The sequence below is a fragment of the Hyaena hyaena genome, unplaced genomic scaffold, assembly GCF_003009895.1.
Source record: "Hyaena hyaena isolate Hyena2069 unplaced genomic scaffold, ASM300989v1 scaffold_29, whole genome shotgun sequence".
NCBI classification, from domain to species: domain Eukaryota; kingdom Metazoa; phylum Chordata; class Mammalia; order Carnivora; family Hyaenidae; genus Hyaena; species Hyaena hyaena.
Genome location: NW_024080661.1, coordinates 547579 through 553658, shown reverse-complemented (window position 1 = coordinate 553658; position 6080 = coordinate 547579).

The window sequence follows — 6080 nt, the reverse complement described above, 5'->3', positions numbered from 1 at the left end:
CGTTTAAATGATATTCTGACACCTTCATTACACGCTAGTTAGTAGGCATAGCAGGGGCGTGGCATTCGTTAAGCAATACGTTTTTCTCTTTTCTTTTTCTTTTTTTTTTTTTTTTTGGTGCCCCTACACCCCTGAGTCTACCAGAGTTCTTATTTCCACACCTGTATTCCAGAGGTAACATTAGGGCTTGATCACATTAGGGCACACACATCACCACTTAACCCCCAAATTTGGCAGTCCTCCCAGAATCTCCTGGCCTGCATACCGCTTGAATATGGGAAGAAGTAAGGAGGAAACTGAACTTAAGGTTATAAAAAATAAGGAAAGTCTAGGGGCGCCTGGGTGGCTTAGTCGGTTAAGCGTGGTTAAGCGTCCGACTTTTGCTTAGGTCAAGATCTCGCGGTTCGTGGGTTCCAGCCCCGCGTCGGGCTCTGTGCTGCCTGCCAGCTCAGAGCCTGGAGCCTGTTTCAGAGTCTCTGTCTCCCTCTCTCTCTGACCCTCCCCTGCTCACGCTGTCTCTCGCTGTCTCTCTCTCTCTCTCTCTCTCTCTCCTAGAAATTAAAAAAAAAAAAAAGGAAAGTCTAAGAAACTGTCAGAGCCAAGAGGGCTTAAGGAGACACAGGTATTAAATGTAACTTGGTATGGAAACCAACTTGACAATAAACTATGAAAGAAAAATAAAAATAAATAAATAAATAAAAACAAATGTAACTTGGTATCCCAGATATCATCCTGGAACAGAAGAACATTAGGTGAAAATTAAGAAATCTGAATAAAACATAGACATTAGTTACTAATAACATATCAATATTGATTGGTTCATTAGTTGTAAAGAATACCATACTAATCTAATGTGGGAAGCTAATAAAAGGAGAAATTGGGTATGTAAGGACCCTCTACTGTCCTTAAATTTTTTCCTGTAAATCTAAACTATTCTTTATTTTTTAAAGTTTATTAGAAGCAATATGATGTCTCACTTATCATATTGTACATAATTATGTTTAGGGATTTGGGCTTCTTTTCCCCCTCTAGTGAGAAGCTCAAGAGCAAACGCTATCCACCTCTGGCTCCAATGTGTGACCCTTCCTATATGTAGTCCTTGTCCCTGCCCTGTCCTATGGACAGATCGTCCCTAACACTTATAACCGAGGACAAGAGTAAACAGGAAGGCCCAAACCTGCCACCCCTATTTTCACTTCCCCCATCCCATACCCTACAGAGCCTGATATCCCATCCATGAGGCCAAGTTCCATCCATATTCCCCAGCAACCATTCTTTGGCCACCCTTTTAGTGGCAAAATCAGTCATCAGGATAATGAATCTGGCACAGCAGTGTGCTCAGGCTCTGGAAGCAAACTTGTGGCCCTTGGGGCAGAGATTTACAGGATCCTGGGTATCCGGAACCTAATTACAACAGGGAGACAAGGATCCCCGCTCTGAGGGGTAGAGTGCAGCTGAAGGAGGGCCAGATCGCATCTCTCTAAGGTCATAACTGCCTATGGCCTTTCTCCCTCCCACTGCACGCAAACCCCCCCCCCGCCTCCACTCTGGTCCCCTTTGTGCCTATCCAAGTGACACCAACAGTGGTGCCAAATATATGGGACTAAAGCTTCCAAAGCAGGAAGGAGGGAGAGCCCAGACTCCTCACATTTAACCTCCAAACTGCCCCCAGCCACATACACACACTCATACTTGAGATGACCAGACCACACCCCTGTTACTCTGCAGCCTCACAGGTACCTGGCCTCCCTTCCTCTCCCAGGCCCCCACCCTACCTTTGCCTGCTCCCTCCTCTCACTCCTGTCTGGTTACAGCAGCCCAGGATCCCGACCTTGGGCCATTCCTGGATCCTACAGCTCCCTTCGCATCCCCCATAGGCCAAACTGCCCCTCTTAGAGAGAAGCTGTCAACTTTGTGACTGAGTTAGTGGGTGTTGGGTACATTTGGGGAATATTTGGGCCCTGAGGATAGTGGTATTCTGAGCTTAAACCATCCCTCTCTGGCAGGAAGCCTGGCACATCTCTGGGGGATGGAGGGGTGCCTCCTTCCCACTTCACAGTGGCAGGGAGGCGGCTTTTGTAGTCAGGCCATCTGCCTTCCCTGTCCCCCCACCTCTCGCCAGCAGCTCCTTTCCTAAGCTTGGCAGGGCTCCCCCAAGAACTGGACTCCTAAAGGACGGGGAGGGCTCCCTTAGCTGTAGACATGGGCCATCTTAAATTTTTCTACTTTGACTCTCTTGCCTCTCTGGTCTGTAAATATCAGAGACAGACTTTCCATGCACCACCTCTTCCCTCCACACCACAGTTGCTCTCCAGGACCCACGGGCTCCCTGGCTGGATCCTCTCGCCCCAAGGATGGGACTCTATGAAAATCCTCCTGTGGATAAGAGAAGAGATGCTAGCAACCCCTTTGGATATAAAGGAAACCCTTCCTCCACACAGCTCCTCCCCCAAACCTTTCCCTTTGGGGTACTTGGGGAGCTCAGCTAGTTAAGCATATGACTTTGGTTCAGGTCATGATTTCATGGTTCGTGGGTCCAAGACCCACATCGGGCTCTGTGCTGAAAGCTCAGAGGCTAAAGCCCACCTCAGATCTGTGCCTCCCTCTTTCTCTGCCCCTCCTCTGCTTGCACTATGTCTCTCTCTGTCTCTCAAAAATGAACAAATGTTTAAAAAATTTTTTAAACCTCTTTTTTTAACGTTTATTTATTTTTGAGAGTGCAAGTGGGGGAGGGGGGAATGGAGGATCCAAAGCAGTCTCTGCACTGAGCGAGGAGCTTACTTAAGATTCTCTCTCTCTCTTTCTCTCTCTGTTTCTCTCCTGCATGCCCTCTCCTGCATGTGCTCTCTCTCTCTGCCTCTCTCTCTCTGCCTCTCTCTCTCTCAAAAAATTTTAAAAAAAGACTGTGGAGTGTGTGGAGGGTGTAGGTACCCAAAGGGATGGGGACATTCCTTATCTAGGCTAGAAAGAAGTATGAGGAAAAGTGGCGAAAAGTCTAGACGCAGAAACATTGAAATACTTGGTAAACATACAAGGCACAGAAGGTTTCAGCTTTCCTTCTCTCCACAGGGAAACTGAGTCATTCCCCTCTGCAGCTGGAACATTTTCCTTTGGAAGCTTGCCTGGGTGCCCCCACTATGGGGAGTTAATTGGCAGCAGGTGGATGGAGAAAGAAAGAGTTGTTCCCACCCACTCATACACAGCTGGATCCAAACCAGCTCCCTTCTCTGACCAGTCCCCAACCCCAAATCCCCATTTCCTATTTATCTAGGGGAGAGGAGGATGGAAGAGAAGCCCACCAGGGGGACCCAGCTCAGGGACAGGTCCTGAATCTCCCACCATTCCCTGTGTCTGTCTTCTCACTGCCCCACAGAGGTCCAGAAAGAGACCAGCCGGGACAATGGAAGGCAGCATTTGAACTAATCCTTGGGGCAGTTTCCTCTCCCAACACCCTGAAGGATGCCTTCCCTTTCCACACGCCCAGGTCAGAGGAGAAGAGACGTCCTGTGAACCCGAGGCCTGAACAGCAGCAGGGAAAAGAGACCAGCCTACCATTTCCTTTGCACCACCCCTCCCTCCAAGCCCTGAGAACCTCTCTGTACTCCTGGCCTCCACACCAGCTTGTCCCACCTCCTTTCATTGGAGGAGAGCTGCAATATGGTAAGGCCCAAACTCTATGATAAAAGACCTTGTGTCCCTACCTCTCCTCCCCTCTCTCCTGGCAAAGGCTGGATGAGGGGACTGTATGCAAGAGTGATATCAAAAGCTGAAAAATTTAGGGGATCCAATATCTGGCACATACTAAATGCTTTTTTTAAAAAAATATTTTTTATTTATTTCTGAGAGAGAGAGAGAGACAGCCTGAGCAGGAAGGGGTTAGAGAAAGAAAAAGACACAGAATCTGAAGCAGGCTCCAGGCCCCAAGCTGTCAGCACAGAGCCCGACGTGGGGCTCGAACCCATGAACCATGAGATCATGACCTGAGCCGAAGTTGGACGCTTAACCGACTGAGCCACCCAGGCGCCCCACTAAATGCTTTTTTAAAAAGGCATGAAAAGAATGAATAAAAAGTAGGAGAAACTCTGAGAAACAATCTGGGGAAGGTGTCAGTTTTTCTACGTCTTGCCTCAGCTAGGCGTGGTCCCTAGGCAAGGTTCAGCCAGGCGTGAGTTCCTTCCCCTAGCTCTCTGTTTCGTGACCCATACCCAGGGCACCTGATGGGACAAAGTTGATTAGTAAGGGGACATTAAGTCTCCATTTTACCCTTAGCAGGGCAATGGTTGGTTAATTTCCCAGTCTCCCATCTCTGCCAGCCACTTGATCCCCAACTCCCATAAGCTGTCCCCCTCGCCTTTATTTTCTCCATTTCCACTACCTTTTCTTGACTGAAAGATCTCTAGGAGGAGGAAAAGTATGAGTTTTAGGTTCTCTTTAGATTTCCTCTGCTGTATCGCTTCTCAGCCTTTTGGCTAAGATCAAGTGTAGATTTCCTCTGCTGTCTTTCCGGAACTCCCCAATAAGTGGGGCTTGTCTGCACAGTCAAGGGGTGTCTGCTGAACACCTCATCACTTGCTGACATCACCCAGAGCCCAGGAGCTCAAGATGGGGGAGGGGCAGGATTACTGTGGCCCAGGCCACAGGGGTAATTCCAGAACAGTCTGGTAGAGGGCCTGTCCCCTGTTTCCCCAAACCCTTTGGGACTTCTTGGCAGGGGTGGAGGATGCTGTGTGGGGTCTTGACTTCTAGGCTTTTGGGGGAAGCTCTTCAGAAAGATATCTGGATCCCCTGGTTTCTAGGGGTGGGACCCTGAGAAATCTTGGGGTGCTTCCTAGCAACAGTCTGGGAGGGAAGGAAGGAGGAAGGGAGAGAGGGTGGGGCCCAGGCAGAGCTGCTCTGATGAGAGCCCAGAGAACAGGCTGTTCCTGCTGCCTCCTTGGCAACCAAAATCTGAGAGGGAGGGGGCTGTCAGGCATATCCCCTCGGAGGGTCTCTATCCATCCTCACTTGTGCCCCACCTCCCTGTTCTCCCCAGGGATTCAGCTCTGAAACAGAGGTGGGGAGGGGGGTGGGAGGAGACAGCCTGGGTGGGGGTTTCCTGGCAAGGAGACAACAGAAGCTGGGGCTGAAATGACTCTGAGAGGAGCTAGAAGCTTCAAGAAATGGGGGTAGGCAGGATGAGTGGGGTGGAAAGAGGGGTGATGCAACACTAGGCAGGGGCTATAAGCCCAGACCTGGGCTGGATCCCAGCATCTGGCGGGATGCCTGCTTTGGAGAGTGTGTGCCCTTCACTTTGCCCTTGCCCAGGTCTGTTACCAGCCCATACTGGGAGCTAAGGAAGTGAGGTAAGGAGGAGATGGGAATGGTAAACTCTTGTCTTGGAGTTCAAAGTGCCCCAGTCCGCCCCTGGGGGGAAGGGGGGAGAGGTGGATCAGGAAGCACTTCATTTTCTATGGCTTTGGGTCTAGGATTTCAAAAAGTCTCCCCCACCACATATCTTGAGGGCCTTTCGTCAGAGAGATGTGGGGGAAGCCAGAATGTAAGGGAGACAAAACCGTAGCACTCTTGTGTCCCCCCTGCAGACTCCGTCACCCTGTCCTAATCCAGATTAGCTTCACATTGCTTCCTGGTTCTGCCTGATGGATGCAGAGTATAATTGTACCTCATCTCATATAAATGTATCCCATGCCATTGGGATTCTGTCTCAACTCCTTGGGCATCCCAATCCCGAGAGACTATTTCCATACAGGGTAGAGCATGCGCCTTAAGCACTACACAGCACAGCCTCGCTCCCCCGGGTTTCAGCCAAACATGATCACCGAGGACGTGGCACTGATTGGCAGGCAGCCACCCTCAGTGTACCTCATACTGCACACTGCCCTGACTCTGCACGATGCAGCCTCCTGCCCCATGCTGCAGCTGTTGCATGTCTACTGCAAGCCCAGGCTGAACCCACAGGTTCACTTGCTGCATGCTGACTGCACCAGAGAGCCTTGACTCCACACTGCAGCTGCCACTGCACACCACAGGCTCCCTTCACCCATTGCAGACCCCTCTTTACCCCTCACTCTGCATCCCACATT